This window comes from Manacus vitellinus, unplaced genomic scaffold (genome assembly GCF_001715985.3).
Source record: "Manacus vitellinus isolate BGI_N305 unplaced genomic scaffold, ASM171598v3 scaffold_1_pilon, whole genome shotgun sequence".
Lineage (NCBI taxonomy): Eukaryota > Metazoa > Chordata > Aves > Passeriformes > Pipridae > Manacus > Manacus vitellinus.
This window is the reverse complement of record NW_021939396.1, coordinates 53,477,154-53,493,763: the sequence shown is the minus strand read 5'-3', so window position 1 is coordinate 53,493,763 and position 16,610 is coordinate 53,477,154.

Genomic DNA, 16,610 nt, shown 5'->3' with positions numbered 1-16,610 from the left:
GAACTTATAACTTCTTGATGGTATTCAGAGAGATTTCTTGACCAGCTGCACAGTACAGGCCAATGGTGACATCAAGTGGTGATTTACATTTTGGCTGTATTTGAGAATAATCACAGATTCAACATAAAGAGACATTTCCTCTGAACTTTTTTCTCTGGTGATAAAGTAATTTCTCAGAATAGTTCTTCTCTCTGAAATTTGTTACTGAGTAAGGGATAAAACTGGCAGAGGGGCATTATTGATTTCTTTTCCTGCTTTATCTGCAGTGCTTTTTATTTTCAGTTCTGTATCACCCAGTGGAAAACACTTAACACCATTCAGCCGGAAGGTTGACTCTGTAAGTTTCCAAAGATCACATGTTATGGCTTGAGATCGTCACTGCTATGTCAAATATCATAACCAGAGATTATCACAGATAGACTAAAAACTGGTATTCATCTAGGTATTTCACTTCTGATACGTAAAAGTCTCTTGCTCGCTCAGGATCTGAATTAAATGTGAACTCTGAAGGATATGTGGTCTTTTATTTTCTGCAGACTCCTGCAGTATACTACTCCTCAGTAAGCCCTAAGGACAACCTATTTCTTTCTAATTCAATCCCATGTCACTAGTCTTGAGTCTTTCCATTCTAGAAATACATCAAGGGTTGTTTTCATTGGTCCTGCTAGTTCTTATCAGCAAGTGATGAACTGTGTTTCCACAGAGTCTCCACATTTAAACAAGTAAAATATTTTTCAGATGTTTCAGTGTTATAAGTAGCAATTTCTGTGCCCCTCCTCTCAGCAGATCCCTTCCCACAGGCCTTACTCTTATCATGTCATGGCATATGTGGCTTTTTTCCCAATAAAATGTCAAAAAGAATCAAAAACCTCCCAATCTAATCCTTAGGAATTCACTCTACACTAAATAATTAGCCTTGAAATCAGTTATGGTGCTAATCATCTCCATCTGTAATCATCCCTTGGAAAGGAACATACCACAAATAGTGCAGCAAAGGATAAATATCAAAAATAAATTTTGCAGGTTTTGTTTTGAGGGGTTTGCTTTGTTTTGTTTTGTTTTGTTTTTTAACTCAGACCAGACTTTTAGGAAGCTTCCACTGCTAGAATTCAGAATGATTGTGAAAGTGCATATAGATACGACCCTGTATGCAACATGCATGACAATCATGGCTATTCTTCTTGTAGCTTGAGTGGCAATTAGGTCACCTTCTTGCAAAAGAGAGTTAGAGCCCAGTCTTACCAAACAAAATCTTCTGCAAGGAGGAATTTTCCCTCAGTGAAAACACAAGAACTGTGAGTCTCCACAGGAGCTATGAGAGGCAAGAAATGTAGTTGTTTATGCTCACAGGTAGAATAGGAGTTGATCGAGACAGAGAGAATAGGGAGCTCTTCCAGCCCTTTCTGATGATTGAAACACTGGTTAATGTAATACAGTGAGCCTCAAAACACAGTCATAGTCAGTGAATATTCTGGGTCCAGTGCCATCTGACATAGTCAGCTGCCCATTACAATCATAACTACATTCTCTACTTTATTCTCTTTGTGTCTTAGTTACACAGTAATTTCAGATAGAAATATATGTTGTATAAAGCTGACTAACACACAGAATAAAGTACCTCTTTTAAACATATTCCTGGAGCAAACTAAATGAAGAAGTATACAAAAGTGAGGAGAGAACATAAGATTCTCTGGGGAAGGTTTGGAAGATTCTTACTAGATCTTGACAAATGCTATGGAAACACATGGTCAGATTTATGTCATGAGGATTAGAATAATGTTAGAGTCCACATTGCCCTCAGATAAAGTGCTAACTCCTGTTGCTTAACTGCTAGAAATCTGTTCTTTATTCTAGACTAAATACCTCTTTTCCACGTTTTCACCTTACCTCTATAGAATTTAATTACATTTTTTTACACAGTATTAAACAGCCATCTGCCAGCCAAAATTTATCCCCCTATACCTACCTAGAGACAGTGGCCAAGCTGGTTCTATCCTTTTTTTGAGTAAATATTTCAAACTGAGCTTTAGTAACCTTTTTTTCACAAAGCAGTTTTTTCATATCTTAGTTCACAGTGGTAGCCACAGTGGCGACCTGTCACTAATGGAGTTCTACAGGGCTCCATCTTAGGCCCTGTGCTCTTCAACATCTTCATAAATGACTTGGACACAGGACTGGAAGGCATACTAGGCAAATTTGCCGAGACACAAAACTGGGAGGAACTATGGACTCCTTCAAAGGCAGGAAGGCCATGTGGAGAGACCTCAACAAATTAGAGAGATGAGCAGTCACCAGCCATATGAAGTTCAACAAGGGACAGTCCAGATCCTGCACCTGGGATGAGGCATCCCCGGATGTATGCACAGACTGGGAAATGAGATGCTGGAAAGAAGTGCCACAGAAAGGGACATCTACAGCAAGTTGAATCTGAGTCAGCAGTGCCCTGGCAGCCAGGAGGGCCAACCATGTCCTGGGGCCATCAGGCAAAGCATCAGCAGCCGGTCGAGGGAGGGGATTGTTCCACTCTACTCTGCACTGGGGCAGCCTCATTTTGAATAAGGTGTTAGAGAGTGTCCAAAGGAGGGTAATGAAGATGGTGAAGGGCCTTGAGGGGAAGCTGTGTGAGGAGCACCTGAGGTCACTTGGTCTGTTCAGCCTGGAGAAGGGGAGACTGAGGGGAGACCTCCTTGCAGTCTACAGCATCCTCATAAGGGGAAGAGGAGGGGCAGACACTCATCTTTTCTCTGTGGTGACCAGTGACACGCCCTTTGGGAATGGCCTGAAATTATGTCAGGACATGGATGTTAGAAAAAAGATTCTTCACCCAGAGGGTGGTTGGGCGCAGGAATAGGGTCTTCAGGGAGGTGGTCACAGCACTAAACCTGGCAGAGTTCAAGAGGCATTTGCATAATACACTCAGGCACATGATGTGACTCTTGGGAATGGTCCTGAGCAGGACCAGGAGTTGGACTTGATGATCCTTGTGGGTGCCTTCCAGCTTAGCATGTTCTGTGATTCTGCGATTCATTCTTCTCAAGCACTTTCATAAAAAATTGTCTGTTTTCAAAGTATATGCATTCCTTATTCCATTAGAAAAAAATATTTTCTGAACATTTCCAATAATTAAAACTAATGAGAGACAACAGGACAATTGTAATCAGAGCCAGTGATTTCAGAATTTCTTTCCTTAAGGGAAGACATAACATAGAGTTGAAACCTGGAGGAACTAAATTTCAAAGCAAAAGCATTTATTGTGTATAACCCAACCCCAGAGGTGTTCAAGGTCATGTTTGATGGGTCCCTGAACAATCTGGTCTAGTGGAAGGGGTCCCTGCCTGCCTCCTTTGGTGAGTAACGGAAAATGGAAAAGAAGTGATAGAATAAGTTTATCTCATGCAAATGGAAGCCCAAAATTCACATTCCATTCAAGTCCTGTCTCTGAGGTTGAAGCTGGGACATAAATAATACACAAACCCTCCTTTGCACGGTTTCTTTGGCCACTGTGAATAATTCACCAAACAGAATATATGAAGTCCTAGAAAAGACTGGTACACAAAATAGCCCTCCCACTTGGCTTTGTGTCACCTTTATGAGGAAATGCTCTTTTCTCAGATCAGTGGTCCTAGACATTAAGAACCCAATCTCTGGAAAAAAGGGAGAAAAAGAAAACTTAAATGCATACTGACATTTTAATATGCAATGGCCAAAGTTAGATAGCCAAATGAGAGTAAGAGACATTCAGCAAAGCACATCACCTTTCTTTACCCATCTAGAGAGGTCTTCTATGTCACTAAATGGCATGTAAAAAGGCACCACAATAGAGTGATTCCTAGAGATACAGTCCTCTGCCCTAATTAAAAAGACCTCAACATATTACCAGAAGAAGCACATGAGCAAAAAAGCAGGAGTAAGATCAGCATTTTCATAACCTAACATTTTACATATTCCTGCATAATCTTAAAAATTGATGTTGTAAAGTAAGTGTGGACAATTTTGTGACACTTTCAAAGTATGTCATTTCACATACATTTAATGCATAGGTGAAGTTTACATATATTTCTGCATTTAATTCTGTAGTAAGTCAACACTTTTTACCTGTTTTTTCTAAAAACATTGCACTTGATTTTCTTAATATCAGTTATAGATTCTTTTTAGAGCTGTTGAACATGTAGGAGCAGGAGCAGAACTTATTTTTCAAAGATCTGCTCATGGTGGTATGCCATCCCTATTAGAAAAGACTTTCTGATACTGAGTTGAAGTCTTCCTTGATACTCTGGAGCCTTCACAGATAATCTGTGAAACGTTACCAGGGCCAGAACCATAGGAGATTGTTTAAAGACAGTAACTGTTAATAATGCACCAAGAGCAAATTATTAATTACCAAATGGTAATCCAAAATAAGGTACAAGATGAATGAAGTTTTCTGAACTGGAATCTAAGTAACCAGCTCTTGTTTTGGATTTTAGGTTGATAAGGACAACTTTGTTTTTAATTCTTTCCACAAGAGGGCAATAGTGAACTACAAATATATTTTTTCCTTAATTCAAGGGTGTTGAGAAGATAGTATCATTATTTTTCTTTTGAAAAAAGCAGATGTCACATTACTATAATTCAAACCCACTCTCTGAAATTAAAAAAACCTATGTCTGTGATAAAATATTCCATCCAGAAAGGACCACAACATATAAAGGAAAAATTTTCAGCGTGTTTCAGCCTGAGATGCTGGAAACTAGAATTACATCAAGGACTAATAAGCTTTATTCATATTTCTACCAACTGAGGACTTTTGTTATCACTTATTCTATGTTAGGTATTATGTTTCTGTTGTTTTATGTTCATCATTACTTAATTTTCATGTTTAAATTTTTCTTTATCCTAAGGAAAATTTTCATTTATTCCATCCATACATTTTCTATATAAATTTCAATAGCCCTCTTCTAATTTTTTTTCTTGTCTCAGTGTATTTGCTATATTTTTTACGGATCTTATGTATATCTTGAACAACTGACTTGAGAGGAAGTATTTGTGTGGGTCTTCCCAAGAAAAGGAAATGGTAACATTTATTTTTTTTTTTAGTATTAGCAGACAGGAAACCTATGTGTCACAATGTGTTTAATAATTATGGGGGGTTGACCCTGTCTGGACACCAGGTGCCCACCAAAGCTGCTCTATCACTCTTGTTTTAGCTGGTCAGGGGAGAGAAAACACAACAAAAGGCTCATGGCCAAGAAAAGAGCAGGGAGAGAAACCCTCGGCAGCTACCCTCACAGGCAAAACAGAATCAACTTGGGGAAAATTCCTTTCATAGAATCATAGACTAGTTTGTGTTGGAATGGATCATAAAGATAATTTAATTCCAATCCCCTGCCAAGGACAGAGATGCCTTTCTCAATACCAGGTTGCTCAAAGCCTCATCCAGCCTGGTCTTGAACATTTCCAGGGACAGGGCATCCACGACTTCTCTGGAAAACTTGTTCCTGTGTCTCACTAACCTCACAGTAAAGAATTTCTTCATAATACCTAATCTATATCCACCCTCTTTCAGTTTAAATCCATTCCCCCTGTCCTATCACTGCATGCCTTTGTCAAAAGTTCTTCTCCCATTTTTTTGTAGGACAGTTTCTGGTGCTGGAAGGTTGGCTGATGTAAGGTCTTACCAGGGCCTTCTGTTCTCCAGGCTGAACAACCTCATGTGTGAGTCAACACAGGAAGGCATCCAAGAACCACAAACCCATGGCCAAAATTCAAAGACTAAATTTATTTCTATTCCTGGGAATCCCTGAAGCAACACCTGGGCAGAGTTACACAAGTGGAGATGCAAGCACCCCTAAACTGAGTCCATGATAGAGGATCACTGGCCTGCTGTTCACATCCATTTATCAAGGGTCATTTCCAACTGCAATATCACTTAACCTTCTTTAACTTACAATGCTCCTCCACAGTATTCTGCTTTTAACCCATTCCTCCCAACACCCCAACTCTCTCAGCCTATCTTCAAAGGAGACATGCTCAAGTCTTCAGATCACCTCCATGGCCCTCTGGACTTGTCACAACAGGTCCGGGTTCTTCTTATGTAGGGGCCCCAGAGTTGGATGCAGCTCTCCAGATGCAGTCTCATCAAAGCAGAGTAGAGGGGCAGAATCACCTCCTTCGACCTACTGGTCACACTACTTTTGATGCAGCCCAGGATTCAATTGTCCTTCTGGGCTGCAAGCACACATCCAACTCATCAATCAACACCCGAAGACTTTGTCCTCAGGGCTGCTCTCAATTTAATTTATTATGAATAAAATCAGATTCAGATAATGAGAAATAAATCCAAATCTTAAAAATACCTCTCACCCACCCCTCCCTTATTCCTGGTCTCATATCCACCCTCAATTTTCTCTCCCTCCTCCCCCTCAGCACAGGGGGATGGGGAATGGGGGTTGAGTGCAGTTGATGACACATTCACTGCTTCCTCTTCCTCCTCAGGAGGAGGACTCCTCTTCTGCTCAAGTGTGGGGTTCCTCCCTTGGGAAACATCTGCCACCAGCTTCTCCCAGCAGGAGTCTTTCCCATGAACTGCAGTTCTTCACAAACTGCTCCAGTATGGGGTCCTCTACAGGCTGCAGGTGGACATCTGCTCCACCATGGGCCTCCACAGGCTGCAGGGGCACAGCTGCCTCACCATGGTCTGCACCACAGGTTGCCAGGAAATCCTTGCTCCACCATCTGGAGCACCTCCTCCCTCTCCTTCTTCACTGACCTTGGTGTCTGCAGAGTTGTTTCTCCCATGTATTCTCACTTCCAGCTACAGCTGCTGTTTTCTTTTCCCTCCTTCTTAACTACATTATCCTAGGGGTGCAATCACTGTCACTGATGGGCTCAGCCTTGGTCAGCAGTGGGTTGGGTCCATTCTGAAGCCAGCTGACAATGACTCTGCCAGACACTGGTGAAGTTTCTGGCAGCTTCTCACAGAACTATACCTGTAGCCACCCAACTAACAAAGCCTTGGTACGCAAACCAAATACATCTATGAACAGGTTTTCAGAGTCTAGAGAAACTTTTTATCTCAAAGGCCAATCTTTATTTAAATACTTCCAGGGACATATTAGGTGGATTTCAAGCCCTCGAATAATGCTAACCTAATTCTGCATAATTAATTTTCTTGGGTTTGTGCTTATTGTTGTATCAAATATCATCATAACTAGCATCATCCATACCTTTGGTCTATATTCTCAGAAAATTAATCAGTCCTGCAATTTGAAATTAACATAAGAACTTGCAAATAGCCAAACTCATTCAAACTCTTTGAGAATTCTGTACATTGAAAAAAACTTGTTATAGAAGCTAACTCTTTGTGGATATCAGTAAATTCATGAGAAACTATATAGAAAAAAATAACAAAAATGGGAGAAAAATAATGTCTTGCTCTATAAACTAAGGGAAAGAGAATTTAAGAGCTACAAGGAGGCAATTTTGAGTAATTAATTTGATATGTTGCTTTTGCTTAATATTTCAACTACTTTAAACAAAAACTTAGTCTTATACTGTAGTTTCCAAAAAAAATCCTGAAAATGCATTGCTATCCCATGGTTCAGCAGAAGGAAGTAGATTTATAAAGTAGATCAGAAGCACCTATTCAAATCTGGCCCAGTTTTTCTGCTTTTTTTCCTGATCTGTCCAATCAAGCACTTTATTTCTGTGCATTAGAAACCTGGAGTTTTTAGTGCTTTACTTCATTTTTGTCACAGAAAGACAAATTATTAGTTTAAAAAAGGATAGCAACTTTGACCACATGCAACAATATTTCTGTGTTTGCCACTGGCTCAAGATGACTTTTTGCTTGTGATCAACAGCAATAAAGGTTAAATCGCAGCTATAGTTTTGGGTTCTTGTCAACACAAGATGAGAAATGGGATTCCCTGGAGCAAGGACATCATTTGTGTGCACATCAATCCAGAAACAATTTGAATCCAGAAATATCTGAATATTTGAAAGGAGTTTGTGGAATAGTTCAACAGCTAAGTTTACTGTATGTTTTATTCTAATGGAATTTGCATGAACATGATATATACCGAATCATAGCAAAAACCTTTGTTTCAATTGAAATACTTGATATGATAAAAAAGCAACTATGAAGTGGGGAACTGTTTGTTCACTTGACAAATGATTAACAGAACATTCCTGAATTTTGTGTAGTTAAGAAAACAAGTTAATTCTCTGAAAGGATTATAATGTTAGATTTTAAGATTGAATAATTCCCCACTGTTTTGTTAAAGTTGATTTGCGTATAAAACCTTGCATTTGTTTTGGTGAAATGTGTTGTACATGGAAACACCTGGATTAACAGGAGTGGGGTTCATGCCTAAAAATACACCTAGAGGACTTGTTTCAATATCTGTAGTATACCTCAGTTCTGCCCTCTCCCAAATGCAGCTTTGTTCTCCATTGCATGGAAGCTAGGAACTAATCCTAGACCAGAACACAAAATATGAAGTCAGTCATTGGAGTTTAAGCTGAAACATTTGTTTTCTTACTGCATCCAAAGTTGCATGTGAACAGCCATTAAGCATAGGACAATGTTTATAAGCAAAAAAGTTGAATGTCTTGCTCAAAATGGTTTCTCTGAGATTACAGAGCTTTCCAGGCCTGGATTGCCTAACCCATCTTTCAAGCTCTCATCAGAAGACAAAGCAATCACATTGTAGTTGACAGGCTAAAGTCACGTAACAAGGTTTGCAAATTTTAGGGATAAGGAAGGACACGAGAAGAAAAAGGGAAGCATCTTGAAAGTATGAAGGGACTTTTGCCATAGAGGGATCCTTAGGACAAAAAGTGTGAGTAGATGGAGCTCTGTGACGGAAGGTCTTGGTGACCACCAAAAGAAGTAAAACATTTGAACAATGCAGCAGGAGAAGTGAGCAGCTCAGGGCTCAAGGCAGAGGAAAAGGGGCAAGACACTGAAATGTGGATTCACAGGAAGAGGGATTTTGACATGGGCCTCTTGTAGGTCCTTCATCTCACATTCAGACATCTAGCTAGCACTACAAGTTGTCCCTGCTCACCTGAAAGCTGTCATGAAAATATACCCATGAGTCATTCACTTCAGAGCTTGTGAGAGAGAAGAGAGATGAGCCAGGGTGACTGGCGTTTGACAATAGAGGACAGAGACTTTTAAATTACTTATGAACAGATAGAGTGCAGAAAATCAATAGAACCAAGGGAGGCATGTTGCAAAGATGAAACATTTCAATTGAGTCATGGAGAGAAAATATTTGAAGTAGCATAGTGTCAAACAAGCAAGCCAGTCTTAGAGCAGCCTGCCTCTTACTCCACTTTAGGAAGCTGCTTTCATGACATGAAAGAAACAAGCAAGGGTGTGACTACGGTGGTCATAATAAATGGTCAGGCAGATTGGATTTATTTGGATATTTTCAACATTAACTGCTGGGTTTACAGGAGCCAGCTGGACTGTTTCGTAATCCCCTGGTTGAAAATCAGAGATGAAGATGTTATATCTGGTGAAAAATACAAATGCAGCCCAAGGATGACTAAAAAGGGAGGGCCCAACAATATTTTCATATAGGCACAGATGACTAAAAAAGGTAAAGAATAGAACCATGGAAACTAAATTGAAAGCATTTATGTAAGTCATTACATAAACCAACAAAGTAATATGAGAGTTTATAAACATCTCTGAATAAGTAGGAAGTAAAAATTAAGAGAAGGCTGCACATATATTGGGTAATAGAAGAATTCTGGGGGGGGAAAAAAGGGCAGCACAGTGTTTAGTTTAACCAAAACTGACCTTGTCTGTTTGTGCAGAAAAATACCAGCAAGTGTTTCCTGGAGAGTATGCACTCCCTCAAAGAAAATATTAAATTATTCCATGGAAAGTTACCCACAAGCCAAAATACTGTCAGTGGGAAACATTATTGTATTTATCCCAGAAGTATAAACCAGGTACTTTATACTCCATTTCTCTTCTGGTCAATTCTATCTGTCAGAATATACTCCTGAGGAGATTGCAGTCTTCTCCACTGATGAGGAAAAGCAAAATATTGCAGAAGTTCCTGGCCAAAATACTTCACACTGGAACATAACCTAGTCAAAATGCCTGTGCTAGAGACAAGACTTGGAAACAAGCTAACCTAAATACAGTTTCTACAGCTCACTAAAGCATCATTGTGAAACAATGCATTTCAACTTAAATTAAAAAATATTCATTTTAAAGTCTTTCAGAGACAATAAGACCACAGAAGCAATAGATGTGTTTCACAAGAGAACAGTCATTGATAAAAGTATATATTCAAAGCAGAACCAAAGGGGGGGGAAGGAAAAGCCTTTAAACTTTAAAATTTTTTAAACTGTATGCAGTGTATGGAAAGTTCTATTACATTTTCATGATTAAAGTAACATTAAATTTAGTGTTGAAAATAAGGTCTGAACAGCTATAATACAGAGGACAAAGCATACATTCACAAGAATCCTAAATCTTAGTCTCCTGGGGAGACAAAATGGATATAATGAGGATTTAAAATCAAATAAGTAGCATGACTTAAATTAAAAAGTGCATTAAAATAAACTCAGTCTGTTACGTGATGTGTCATGACATGAGACAGATCCAGCAGACTTCTCATAGGGATAAAGATCACTACTATAGTGTATATTCGATGGTATATTTCTTTCTCCTTTTTTTAAACTTCATTATACCATGTTCTGTTGCTTTATTTTTCTTCATCTTGCTGTTGTTTGGGGGTTTGGGTTTGTTTTTTTTTAATTGATGAGTAATGCATTAAATTCAGCAAAAATAATGCTTCTTTTAAAACACTTTTCCCCAAACAAGTACTGTTTCTTATTTTCTGAGAGCACTGAACTAAATACTCCCTTTTAAAATAGATCATAGGTGCATACACTTGAAATTATACAGCTCCCACTTGATCCCAGTGACACTGAAGCTGGGCTAATTTCATGGAAACTAATTATTTTCTATGTTGTCAGTCTCTCTGTGCTTTCCTTAATTTACTCTTCATCTGTATGTAAAATAAAATTTAGAATAGAAATGTCATCTGAACTGGAAAAGGGCTGATATAAGATTTTGGCAAAGGCTAAAAATTTTAGTGAAAAATAACAATAAAAAAATTACAGCTAAAGATTTACAAGGACTATAGAGTGCACTTGCAAGGTCATATATGTTATCTGCAATTTCTGGCTGTCAAAAGGTTATGATATAACAGATATTTGTGAAATATGTCAGAATGGAAAAATCTGTTTGCGCCATACCTGTGCATAATTTCTGCAGGATGACTAGGTAATGCAGTTACTGAACTGGAGAAACAGTTTGTCTCTTGGAGGACTTCACAAGACAGAATAACTTCTTCAGGTAGAAGAAAGGCCCCTACAGTAGCAGAAGCCATTGAGTTATATAGGAAATGGGTATATTATCTCAAATTATATCTACAATATTACACTGGAGTAAATTAATAAGATGAGTATAAACCATTTAGCAGAAACAGCAGTACTGTGAATTTTCATATTTGAGGAGTAGACATCAGATAAACAGTCTTAAGTGGAAACCTAAATGGCCAGAGACTAGAAGAGGCTTTTTCCACCTAGCAGAAAAACCTGCAAGAAACTATCACTCCCTGCAAATATATTGGAAGATGAAGAGTTGTTTATATTCCAGATAATGCTACTAAAGGAGCAAGGTAGCATAGAGAGGTCACTGCATGCTTTTATTTATATAGGTCTTCCACTTTTGAGCTGAGAGAGGCTCAGGAACAGAAAGCCCATTGAGGACAAAAATACCTGACCAGTTTTAAGACAGTAGTGCAGAGATCAAAAAAACAAACCCCAAGGTTGCCTTCAATAGCAAAGAAATTAATCCACAAGTCCCAGATGACTAGTATCAGCCTGGCATCCTCGTCTTACATTCTGTAACAGCTGCCAACTGTTCTTGGAAACCTTATCTTATACTGTCAGGTAAAATCCTAAATCACATGGATAACCTGACTGATCTAGAGGTAGTGGCAATTATCATACTAATTAGAAGTTAAAGGAATTAGGAAACTAGTTAGATAAACACTGTGTCATGAGTGGATCATTTACCAGTATAACATCTAGTTTAAATTGCCTGTTATTGTTCATATAAAATTAATAAAATATGACGGGTTGTATGTTCTCCATTTAACAATGTGGGCTTTTTTTCCATTTTCTCTGGCTAAAAATGGTACACTTGCTTCTAAATGAGCCAATGAAGATTTAAAATATATAAATATCAGCAAAAATGGACTTTTAATATCATTCACCTTAACTGGGATTTAAACTGATGAACAAACATGGGCACAGGAAAAATGTTATAATAGTTAAAATGTAATCAGGTAGTTATATCCCACTTTTTGAAAAGTAAAGATTCTGCCTATTATTGCTCAATCGACCTGAATTCAAATTAACAGTTTGTAAGTATTCAGAGCAAGAGAGAATATCTTCTTATATTCACCCTAGGGACCCACCAGGAAAATTTATTCATAAATGAAATATGGTCAGTGTCACTCCCAGACACTGAAGCCAGCTGGCACAGATTGACCACATGCACACCCATAAGTTCCTTGGGAAAAAGAAGTGGGGTTTATAACCTAACCGTGCCTGGGATTTGTTGTCATGTAAAAATAGTTGGCATAGGCCATGAGAGCAGCATAGAACACTGGCTCCATTCAACAGTGTGTATGATCACGTAGGAGTACCCAGTAAGGTTTCTGGACATCTGAATTTACCATTATAAATGCAACTGTGGGAGGTCAGAGCATGTTCATCACAATGTTTCAGAAAGATAATTTGGGCAAATGCAAGTGGACCACCATAGAGAGGAAAAAGACTACCCCTTCCTAGTTTCAAGCTCTAAAGCATGTATATAATGACCACCAAATCTAAAGGGTTTTTTTTAACATCTTTTCCTTGTTGAAACCTAGAACATTAAAAAAAGTCTTGAACAACTAAAAGTAGGGATTTGGAAGAATGTGAGTCATACAAGTTCTATCAAGAAAATGTCTTGCAATATGTTAATTTGCAGGTATATTTTAGTTTCATTCATAGAAAATAAATGAGTCAAATTAGGCAGAATGATTATTTTAAATGCAGTTTTAATTTTTTTAGTATGGAATTTTACGGTCTGCTCAAAAATACCAAATTATCTGAATTCCAATCCAGGAAATTAGCATGGGTTAGAGACTCATCAGCAGCAAATCTATGCAATTCATTTGACTTCGGAGACTAAATTCATAGAACCAAACTTGATTGTCTTTTCTCTTTCAATAACTGCAGTCATCTCAAAGAAAATAGAATACGAAACAGAAGTGACAATGTTAATGCTGAGAAAAGTAAGGGATGAGAAATCTTAGTATCTTTGTGATCTTCGTAGAGCAACTTTTTGGTTTTATTTCTATATCTGCTGTTCAAAACAGATAAGGATACTTTCAGACCCTTTTTAATCACTTGCATTGTTGTCTTTATTTTTGTTCTACACATCTTTAAATTGTCTCCTTTTGTCACAGCAGCATAAATCAAGAGCAAACCCATTGAATTCAGAATTTCCACTAAATTCAGGGGATCCACATCTGGAAGCAAAAAAAGCATAGGCAGGTTCAGTGGATAAAAGTCTTTCAGTATGTTATGTCTATTTCTTGCCTCAATTTGATGGGAAATAACATATAAAATGAGATTATAAATTTAATTTGAAATATTTGAGAAGTAGTTAATATTTAAAGAATGCAAATAGATATACTAGCTAAAGAAGTGACTATCAATGAATCTAAATAAACATGCTAATGCTAATTAAATTAGCTTTAGACAAAGTTCTCTAGATCAGTACTTTAAGGCAGTTACTCTTGCTGATAAGAGATTGCATCTTTAATAAGCAGTCCTTTTATTTTAAGATTAAAAATGATTAAGGAAAACTGGGTTTTCTTATGAGAGTCTTTTAAAAAAGCTATATAACTCTTCACATCACCATTTGGGAAAAAAAATTTCCTAAGCTTAAGAGTTTTAGGTTTCCATAAAAACTTGTCCAAACCTCAAAGCCCCACCTTATCCAATAACATTCTCATTTTCTGTACTTGCTCAGAATTTGGTTGGTAACTCACAGCCTATACACAAGAAAGATCATTAAGGTGTGACAATCACAGAATATTGAAAAGTGCAGTAATTTCATCTAGTTGGTATCATTATCAAAGACAGGTTCCAATTAAAAGGTAACTAAAAAAATCAATAAAATAGAACAATGTCCAAACATGCTAAAAACAGTATGCAAGACAGTGGAACAATTTATTAGCCCTTTAATATATATGGGAGTGGAGTTGACTTTCTTTAAACTTTTATTTTTCCTTTTTGTTACATTTTCATATAAATAAAGCAGCAAGATCTAAACTTCTTTATAAATCTTAGAAAAACAGTGTTGGTACATTTAAATATGAGGAAAATATTCACCCTTTGCAAACAATTTTTTCCTGTTCATATTTATTCCAATTAAGTGAAATTCTTACAGATACATCCAAGTAAAACTTGATCAGCATATTTATAGTGAAAATGCCACAATTGTGCTCATATTATACTATCAGTTAGTTTTGCTGGTTCTCAGCAAGTCAGCAATTATACCTTCATTAACCAGCTCCTAAAAGCAAAGAGAATCATCTTGGGTTTCTTTATAAGTCTGAAAAAAAAATAAATTAGAACCTAGTGCCAGATACAATTAAGCACATCCACAGCTTTTCCCCTATGAATCGTTCTGTTGAAAACACCTTTTCTGTTGAAAACTGGAGACTTTCAAGGCTATATTTTGGGTAGTAAACAGTGTAAATTTTATCACATTCCTATTTGACCGTGATGTGTTTTTGCCAGGATAAATTGCAGAATCCAGGCAAGTCCAATTCACCCAGGTGCTTCGTAACTGTTGCCATATTTAGAAGAGTGAAAGAAAACAAGTGGACTACCAGAAAACAAGATTTGGTTAACTTTCTGTTTTACTGCATCACACGCTACCTTTCCTTTAATCAAGAAATACCATCTTTGTGCAACTCAGCAAAGGTCAGCTCAGACAGACTATTCAAGCATCCATCCCTGAAAGGCAGACACAAACCACCTACACCAGAAGAGCTTCCTAGATAATGTGCAAGCCAGCACTCTTAAACTCATTAAAGTAAACCAATTAGAGCCCAAAGGGTAAGAAAAATAATTATTTTGTGTCTGATTTAATACCCTAGAGGTTGGATACAGCAGCCTGCCATACCACAAGCATAGGGATGCTATTCAGAGACAGCACACTCACCTATGTCTTAAAAAATATGACTATATACGTATATACTACAGTGTTTTGTAAGATGAATCTGTCTTCCCCAGAAGTAAAATTAATTATTTTCTGTAATTTCTTACCTAGAGGTTTTATTTCACAACTATTCCTTGCAGTACTGCTAAAAGTAGTGGCATGACAAAAACAACCAGAATGACAAATTGCAAGAAAGGAATTAGAAACAAAAATGTCAAAATCTTGTACTTTGCATCACCCAGAATACCATAAAAAAACCCGGTACTATACCATGATTGCTGAAAGATAAATGAATGCACTGAGGACACTGAAACAGACTGTCTACCAGAAAGAGTGAATAAGAAAATATGTAGTCTTCGATGAAAGGGCCATTTAAAGTTTGTTTGTCAAGATAAGGATAATACTGTTAACAGGGAGATTTTCATCAGTCAGTGTAGGGATTATGAGATCCTAGAAAGACACAGAAAAACTCTGGATAAATTGAATCAGGTAATCTCAGTTTCATGAAGAATCAGAAAAGAGGTAGGTGGTGAACAAGTCAAAAAAGGCTCTGAGATGGAGAAAGCTCCTGGGATATGAAGTTCCTCTTCAGGACACTCACAGGATGCAGCAACTGTTTGTTGAGTATTATGGAGTGTAACTCACATGTGAAAGAGCAAAGGGATTTTATTCAAAAAATGAGGTCAATCATAGACTTTCAGGTAGAAGTGTTTAGTCTGTGGAGGAACCTGACCTAGAAGAGTTGGATTTTGGCTGCACATTGGATATGAGCTATAGCTTGGAAGAGATGGACTTCTAGATATTACAGGAGGCTTAACCTCTACACAATATAAATGAAAATGGCTGAAGGTGAATGACTGACATGTCACAGATAATAAAATAGAATTTGAGACTTGGAGACATTGTACCATTAGAAAATCTACCTAAAAAATATCAAGACTGCTGACAAGGTTGTTTCTGGTGCCAGAAATCTATTCAATCCAATAAAAATACAGAAGTCTATGCTGGCTGTGTGTCTGACAGTTATTCTTGAACAAAGCAATCTGAGTAGGTTTATGAAATTCTGCCTGAAAGTCTGTGAAAGATAAAAGCAAATTTGGCTCACTGACAAGAGGCAAATGACAGTGGGTCACAATCTTGAAAAACATCTAGAAGTTCCAACTGAGAAAAAAGGAAAATCATGCTTCATTTTCTAAGAAGCAGTCACCTCCCCATTGCAGGGTATGTTCTGCATACAAGATATATTCTCTAACAAAAGGATGAGAACGGATTTTGACACACTTAATAAGGGACCTGAATTAGTAAAAAT